Consider the following 9,112-nt stretch of genomic DNA (forward strand, 5'->3'; position numbering starts at 1 on the left):
CCTCCGCGGTCCGCGTGCGCTACGGCGCGGTCGTGCCCTGCGCCCGTCGCGTCCCCGAGGTCTCTCCAAGAGCCTGTCCGCTCGGGGCGTCCCGTGCCCCTCGAGACCCCTGTACTCCCCGCTGGACCCCCAGACGCTTTATTCATCGCCTCCAGTCACGCGGCCCTACGCACCTGCGCCCTCGGAGGCAGAGCCGGTCCCTGCCTGGGGTGCAGAGAAGTGGGGCCCAGGGCCCCCCCCTTCCCCTCTCCTCTCCTGCGGCCTGGATCCTGCCTGCTCCAACGGGGTTACTGCGAAGACTGTAAAGGACTAAAACGTTTTATAAACTATAGGGGCGCCTGGGTGGCTCAGTGGGTTGTGTGTGGGACTCCTGATTGCAGCTCAGGTCACCTTCCCATAGTTGGGGACTCCGCGCTGACTGGATTCTTTCCCTCTCTCTCTCTCCCTCTCAAAATCAGTAAACTTTTTTTAAAGTCTCACAAACTATAAAATATGTATATAATACTTTCACCCTGAACTTCCCAGGAACAGCCGGGTCGTTGGTGCGATGCCCCAGCCCAGGACCTCTCAGGGCCCGCCAGGCTGGTGGGCGGCTGCAGGCGCCCGTCTCCCCTCGCCCTCTCCTCCCTGGACCTCAGGGGGCTGCTCCTTCTCCTCCTCCGCACTGAAGGCCTCTGGGCCCCTCCCCTGCTCCATCAGGCGTCCTGACTTTGAACCACCCAGACACCCCCTTGAGCCTGGCCTCACATTCTGAGGTCTCTGCTCAGTGTCTGAGGGGCCCCGGAGACCCCAGTGCACTCCCATGACACTGTCCTCACCTGGTCCGCCGTGGGACCGCCCTACCCCCCTCCCAAGCCTAGTCCCTGGGTGGCCTCCAGGGCGCACCCCTCATCCAAGCCCCACCAAGCATCCCCACAGCTAGCCCTATAGTGGCTCCCACGCCCATCCCCACAGTTGCAGCCAAAGGTATTGCAACTGCCAGGCCCCTTCCAGGCTCTGAGCAAAATCCCATCTCCCCAGAAGCCCCCAACGTCCTTCCCTTCCTAGACCCGCTGCTGTGCTCTGAGTGAGCAAGCACGTGTGCTTCAGTCCCTATGCACTCACTGTCCCTTCGCAGAAATGCTCTTCTCCAGACACCCACCTGTCCCTGTGTCCTCAGAGAGAAGACCCACTCCAAACCAAGGCCACCAGTGTCCATCTCCTCTCCCTGCTCCGTCTTTGCACCTGAAGTTGCAACAGGTAACAGGTAAATTTCCCAAGTCTGTTCACCTCCATTCAGGAAAAGCACAGCACCTACCGCAGAGCACAGGCTTAAAAATGTTGGCTGAGCAAATGATTTCATATTATTTTTGACATGAAGCAACTTGCAGCTATATTGCAATATATCGTATTTTTAAGTAGCTAAAAGCAGTAAGTTGCATGTTGATCCAGCTTTTGTAACATGCATTATGCACAGAAAATTGAGGTTACAGGTGAACTTTTATTTCTTTTTACTTTTTCAAATGTCTACAATTCCTGAACATTTTAGCAGGAACATGTAGCACTTTTGTATATATATATATATTTTTTTTGGTTGTACTTAAATAAGTAAGCACGTGTCTGATTTCCGGGCAGGGGGAGGGCACATCTTGGCAGAGGTCAGGTGGGTCCAGGCCTATGGTGGGATTCCCTCCCAGGTCTGGAGCTTTGCAGTGAGAGCCGGCATTACCGTGCGTGGGAAGACAGCGCCTCCACACCTCGGGGACTCCCTTCTGGCCTCACTGGTGAGGCTCCATGAGGAACGGCAGGAACGAGACACCTCACTGCTACCTCCCAGGACAGGGCCAGTGCTGCTGATGCTGCACGGCCCCCGGCGTAGAGGAGAGCCAATGTCCAGCTCCCCCTCCTCCCCCGAGACTGCCCTTGATGGGCAAAAGCCACCTACTCCCAAGCAGTCCACACTTGTGAAGAGCACACAGCAAAGACCCTCCAGGCTCTGCCAGTGACCTTGCCTGCACAACTGGCCTCCCCCTAGGCTTCGCAGGTGCGTTTCCTCTGACTGGAAGGCTCTTCCCAGCTCGTCTTGGCCTGGCCTCACTTCCCTCTAGAAGGCAGACGCCACCCCGTGTCCCTCACCACCTGGCACTGGGGATTTGGGGGAGGGTGCAGGAACTTCCATCCGCCTTGTACCTGGCTGCAGCCCCACAGCTGAGAACCACCCACTATGGGGGCAGAAAAGAGGAGGGAGGAGGGGGGAGGGCCAATTTACCACAGTTTATTTCCTGACATATTTACTGTAATTTATTTCCTCTCTTGTACAGTCTCTCCCCACTCCCAACCCCCCACCCCCAACTAAACATGACTCATTTGCTTGGTTTTCTTTGAAACAACTGCTGCCCTCCACATCCTCGGGCAGCTCTGCAAACGAGCCTTCCGCAGAGTCCCACACGTCAAGTCACCCTCCACGTGGGCAGCTCTGCCACCGCCCGCCCGTCCTGGCTTCCTCTGACTTGTCCTCACGCCCGTTGTTTCCCAACCCCCAGCCCTTCCTCTTGGTCTTCTCAGTTTCCCGGGACATATCTCACGGGAGTGTCCTAGTTAAAGGAACACGGGAGGAAAATGTCTTTAACACTTAGTCTGTCTTCACAGCAAGTAACAGAATTGAAAGTGGAAACAACTTTTCCTTGTGCTGTCCCTGCTGCGTGGCCAGTCCCTCCAAGTCTCAGAGTCACCTGTCCTCCTCTGGGACAGTGAGGGTCTCCTTGTCCCTGGGCTCTGACGCTCCTCAGCATGGCCTTGTCCATCTGCAGTGTCCTTCCAAACGAGCCTCCGTTAGTTCTAGAAAATGACTTATTTTGTTTAGAAATTTTCTTCCATTTTTTTTNGATAAACCACAACCTCTAAAATTTCTCATTCTGTATTCTTTCTTATAGAATTATAGTAAAACCTTGGATTGCAGGTAACTTGTTCTATCATTGTTCTGCAAGATAAGCAAACATTTCTAATACATTTTAACTTGATAAACGAGTGATGTCTTGCAATACCAGTAGTATGTGACACTGAATGTCGCATGATCACAGCTGAGCCAATGGTTTTTCTCTCTTTTGCTATGGGATTGTGGATGATTGTCTCCCATGCTCAGTCTCAGGCCATGGTGTCTGGCGGAAATCAGTGATTTTTCAGAATGTTGGAAGGTGCCCACAACTGGCACTGGTGTATTTTTTGTCAGTTCAAAGCACCTGTGGACAGTCCTTTGCTTTTCCATACAAGAGTAAGCTTCGGAGTGCTTTGCTTAGGGGCGCCTGGGTGGCTCAGTCGGTTAAGTGTCTTGACTTCAGCTCAGGTCAGGTTTCTGGGTTCGAGCCCCGCATCAGGCTCTGAGCTGACAGAGCTAGAGCTGGAGCCTGCTTCAGGTTCTGTGTCTCCCTCTCTCTCTGCCCCTCCCCACCTCAAGCTCTGTCTCTCTCTCTCAAAAATAAATCAACATTAAAAAAAAAAAAAAGAAAAAAAAAGGAACGCTTTGCTTCATTCTAGGTCAGGCTGCCTGCAGATATAGACTCTTTCCTCTGCTGCCTTATTGCCAGTTACATTAAATACAGTATATGACAAGAGCTTATTAATACTGCACTGTAGTCGACATCTGTGCAAGTGTATTCAATGGCCCTCATGCAGAAAAAGGTTGAAAAGAAAGGTGGTAAGAAGGAGATGATTACAGTGTAAGTCAAGAAGGAAATCGAGAAGTATGAACATTGCAAGATTTTATACGTCTATATTGACCATTTTCACAGTATTAAAGAAATGAGAGCTAAATGCAGCAAAAGAAGTCAGGAGAATATCGAGGCAACAGCCACGTGTTCTGGAAGATATGGAAAAGTTGCTTCTGGTTTGGAAAATTAGAAGCAACTAGCAGATGACACTGTGACTTTATCTGTGAGAACTTTATCTGCTAGAAGGCAAAGGCCTTGTACACCGACCTCATAAGTAAACTGCCAGGTACGTCAACAGAGAAAAAAGAAGTCGTCTTTTTTAATTTTTTTAAATTTTTTAATATTTTTATTTATTTCTAGGAGAGGGAGAGAGAGACAGCGTGAGCAGGGGAGGGTCAGAGAGAGAGGGAGACACAGACTCTGAAATAGGCTCCAGGCTCCGAGCTGGCAGTCAGCACAGAGCCCGATGCGGGGCTCGAACCCACGAACCGCGAGATCACGACCTAAGCGAAAGTCGGAAGCTTAACCGACTAAGTCACCAGGCGCCCCAGAAAAAAGAAGTCTTCAAAGCAAGCAGGGGATTGTTTGATAACTTTAAGGGGAGAAGTGGTATCCGTTGTGAAGCACGGGGAGGCTAAGGCAGCTGAGCCGTTTGCTACCAAGTTCCAGAAGCTCGTGGCTTCCGAGTGTTACCTGCCAGAGCAAGTTTTTAACTGTGATGAGAAGGGGCTTTTTTGGAAAAAGATGCCAAAGAGGATGTACATTACAGAAGAAGAGAATGCAATGCCTGGTCACAAACCCATGAAAGACCATCTCACCCTCTTGTTTTGCACTAATGCAAGTGGGGATTTCAAAGTCAAGCCCCTGCTCGTGTATCATTCCGAGAATCCACGAGCCTTCAAGAAATGCAAGGTGTAGAAGAGCCGTTAAAACGTTATGTGGAGGTCCAAGGGCCAGGCTTGGGTCACTCGTATCCTGTTCGTTGAGTGGATCAAGGAGGTCTTCAGTCCTGCAGTGAGGAGATACCTTTTAGAGAAGAATCCGCCACTCAAAGCCTTGCTCGTTATGGGTAATGCTTGTGCGCATCCTCCAGGCTTTGAGGATGACTTACCAGAGGAATTCGAGTTCATTAAGGTCAATTTCCTTCCTCTCAAGACCACTCCAATCCTCCAGCCCATGGATCAGCAGGTCACTTTGAACTTTAAAAGGCTTTACACAAAAGCACTATTTCAGTGATGCTTCAAGGTGACCAAAAGAACAAACCTTACCCTACGAGAGTTTTTGGAAAAGTCATTTCCACATCACGAACTGCCATAGATCATCGATAAAGCCCGGGAAGGGGTCACCAAGAGGACCCTCAATTTTGCTTGAAGAAAACTGTGACCCAATTGTGTGACTGGTTTCTTGGACATGACTTAGAAGGGCTTGCTCATGAACAGCAGCTGCTCGTAGTCAATGAAATTGTGTCCTTGGGGAAGACCATGGCACTGGCGGTGAATGAGGACGACATTCAGGAGCTGGTGAAGGAAAATGGCAAGAGCCGACCACTGACAAACTGATGGATCTGCATCACGAGCAAGAACGGAAGGTTATGAGATCTCGTCTGCAGAGGAGGAGGAGAAGGCAGAGGAATCCCTCACTTCAAATGAGATTAGGGAGATGTGCAAAATGTGGGAAACAGTGCAAAATTTTGTAGAAAAGCACCACGCGAATAAGGCTATAGCAGTGAGAGCAATGAATCTGTTTAACAGCAATGCAATGTCACATTTCCATGAAATCCTCAAACGGAGGCAAAAGCAAGTGTCATTGGATAGGTTCCTTGTTAAAGTCACACGAAAAGAAAGATTCCATTGAGCCAACAGCAGTCGCCCTATTCAATAACGCTCCTGTCTCCCTCACACCAGCCACAAAGCTTTTCAAAGGGAAGTGGAGGTCAATCTGTTTACTTTTCTTTATATTCTGTATTTTACTATTTTGTATTAGATTACAGTATTGTGATCATTTTTATATGAATGTTTTTAGGTTGTGGAACAAATCATCTGAGTTTCCATCATTTCTTACAAGGAAATCTGCTTTGATACACAAGTGTTCTGGATTACAGGCATGTTTCCAGAATGAGGTATGCCGGCAAACCAAGGTTATAGTTCTTTTTTAAATGGATGCAATATTTTTGATCATCTTTGAGACACTGGCTGTAAACTGGGTTCTAAGATGCTTCTTCTGGTTCTTGAGTTGCTTCTTTTATAAACGTCAGGTGTAGAGTGAGGCTCTGCCCTAAATAGGCATGTTCTCAGGTGGTGAGTTTCTCCGACTTCCTGCCCTGGGGCAAAGGGGCTCGCCCAGCACGAAGTCCTCCCTCGTCTCCCTGCCTGCGCCCCCTCCCCCTTTGCTGCCACTGCCCTCCTGTGCCCTCCTGCACTCTACAGGAACTAGGGGCTTCTCCCTGGAACCTGGGGCCAGGCACCTCCTGTACCATCAAACCCTGAAGCTTTGTCTCGCTCTCTGGTTCTTTGCATTGTTGGAAGGCAACTTCAAGAGGAACTTTGCTATCCTAAAACCCTCTGAATCGTGAGCAGCTAGTCTGATCCTTTTTTAAACAAGGTGAAGCCCAGTCTGGCTGGCCTCAAGTGTCATCCGGTGGGAGGATGGATGGGTCAGATGTGCCCTCTGTACTCTCCCATGTCCCTGCATGAACAGGGCGAGGCCCAGGGTGCCCTCCATCCAAACTGAAGCCTAACCACCACTTATCCTGTGACCTTGGCCAAATTATGGGCCCTGTCTCCATTACCTTATCCATGAAACAGATAAGTATAGACAAATGGTACAGAGTACACAGAAATTAACCCTCATATATATGGTCAATGATGCTTGACAAGGATGCCAAGACCATTCAATGGGGACAGTCTTCCCAGCAAATGGTGGTAGGAAAAATGGATAGGCACATGGAGTAGTAATAATTAATAATAATAATAAAAGTTGGACCCTTAGCTAACACTATACATCTATTTCAAAATCAATCTAAGATCTGAAATAAGAGAGAAAACACTTAAAAGAAAACACAGGTGAAAAGCCTCATGAAATTGACATTTCTCCAAAGACAACAAACGAATGCCCAACAGCACATGAAAAGATGCTCCACATCACAAATCGATAGGGAAATGCAAGTGAAACACGTGAGATATCCCCTCACATTTTAGGATGACTATTACCAAAAAATAACAACTACTAGAGAGGACGTGGAGGAATGAGACACTTGTGCACTCTTGGGAAGCATGTAAAATGGGGTAGCTCCTATAAAAAATGGTCTAGAAGTTCCTCAAACAATTACAGAGTTACCATGTAATCCGCCACTCTGGGTACATAACCAGATGTCTGACAATTCACTGAAAGCAGTGACCTTAAGAGACAGTTGTGCACCAATGTTCATTATTCAACCACCAAAACGTGGAAACAAACCTGTCCAACAACACATGAATGGAAGAACAAAATGTGGTGTTCCACACACTAGATGATTCAGCCTAGAAAGGGGATTCTGACACTGACAACATGGAAGACCCCTGAAGTTACTATGTTCAGTTAAAGAAGCACAAAAAGACAAATGCTGTATTTCCACCGAGATGAGGGCCCTAGAGGAGTCAAATCCATAGATGTGAAGTAAGATGGTGGGTGACAGGGGCTGGGACTGAGAGATTAATGAGGACAAAGTTCTGGAGACGGATGGTAGCGATGGCTGCACGGCACTGTGAAGGTACTTAATGCCGCTGAACTGTACTCTTAAAACTGTAAAAATGTAAATTTTTTGCTAGATATATTTTAACATATGCACACACAAGAGGGAAGAATCCCCAGTTTCCCCCATTTATTCACCAGATACATATGGTCCATCTTCAGAGGCAGACATGGGCCAGATTCCTAGAGCCTCTAATCCAGTGGGGGTCAGACACTGATCACACACGCACACTCACATACACGCACTTACATGTTCACACTCACACGTGCACACGTGAGTGATGGTATGAAATACTGTGAACCCCAGGTTACTCCCGGCCCCACCTCTGAAGGGTGATGTGATGACGGTGAGGGAGGAGGGGGCACCCGGTACCCAGCGGGACAGCCCTTCCGCCTGGGGGACCGGAGGACTCAGGTGACACGGGGACCCATGTGGGCTACTCAGCCGCACAGCAGGCAGGGCACGCCCGTCATCTCCTCCACCCACAGCCCTGACCTTCCCCAGGAGGAGCCTCAATCCTTGCCCACCCAGTGGAGACCATCCTCTCTCTGTCCCCAGACCCCCACCTGCTCTCCTCCTCAACCAGGCTCATCGGGACTGAGACAAGTGGCTCTCCCAGTTGGCTAGGTTGACTTTAGTGTGACCACAGCTGTGGCCACAAGTCAGGCCTTCCTGACTATTCCAGGGTTATTTTTTTCACAAAGACCCATGGGTATCTTCAGCAGGCTCTTCACCTTCCTGTAAGTCAAATTAAGAGCTGGGTCATCAATACACCATTCAAATGGCAAGAAAGGGAGTATGTGAGAGCAGCTGATCAAGGGCCCAGGGACAGGGAACAAGGCACAGGTGGTGAGGGATGCAGGACCAGGCACATGGGGACAAAGGAAGTGATCAGGCACGTGGTGGCTGAGGAGCTGGCCTGGCCTCCCAGTGGCCAGCCTCCCCAGGGGTGCTCTGCCCGCCCATCCCAAACACCCATGTCTAAGTGGACTCAGGGCACAGCTTAAGTAATAAAGGAAAAGTTGCCTAAGTCAGTCCTTGTTCACAACTTCCCAGGGCAGGCGTTGCTGCCCAGACCTTAAGCCCCACTCACTCTGGTTCCTCTGCTGCTTCTGTTAATTCCGTGCCGGCGTGTCCTTGGGGTCATGCTATGGACCAGGCGTCCTTGCATGGCGTGACTGCGCTGCCCCCATGTGGCCGAATGACAGCTCTTGGAGCTGGGTCTGGCTCCCAGCGCAGGGAACCATCGAAGGGAGTGCATCCTGCCATTTCTGCACACCCTGCTTGGGTGGCTCGGGCAGGGCTGGGGCCCTCAGGACGATCTGCTCTTGGCCCTTCAAGTAGCCTAGGTTCCCCAGCGGATCCTCCGGCCCCTTAAGACCCCCTGCCTCTCGGGCTTTCCAGAAGCACAGCCACATACCCACCACGCCGCCCCACACAACAAAGCCCTGACTGGCCACCCAAGTTCCCCAGTGACCACCATCTCCTAAAATGCCCACTCCTCAATGTGCCTCCAGTGACCAAACCCTTGCCTCCCACTGGGGGTGGGGGGCACCACATATGTGTTTCTGTACCCCACTCCTGAGTTATCTGTGCCCCACACCTGAGAGCATCTGTATCCTACACCTGAGCATCTGTACCCCACACCTGAGTGCATCTACACCACACACCTGAGAGCATCTATACACTACACCTC

Source organism: Crocuta crocuta, unplaced genomic scaffold (genome assembly GCF_008692635.1).
Source record: "Crocuta crocuta isolate KB4526 unplaced genomic scaffold, BGI_CrCroc_1.0 scaffold89, whole genome shotgun sequence".
Classification (NCBI taxonomy): Eukaryota; Metazoa; Chordata; class Mammalia; order Carnivora; family Hyaenidae; genus Crocuta; species Crocuta crocuta.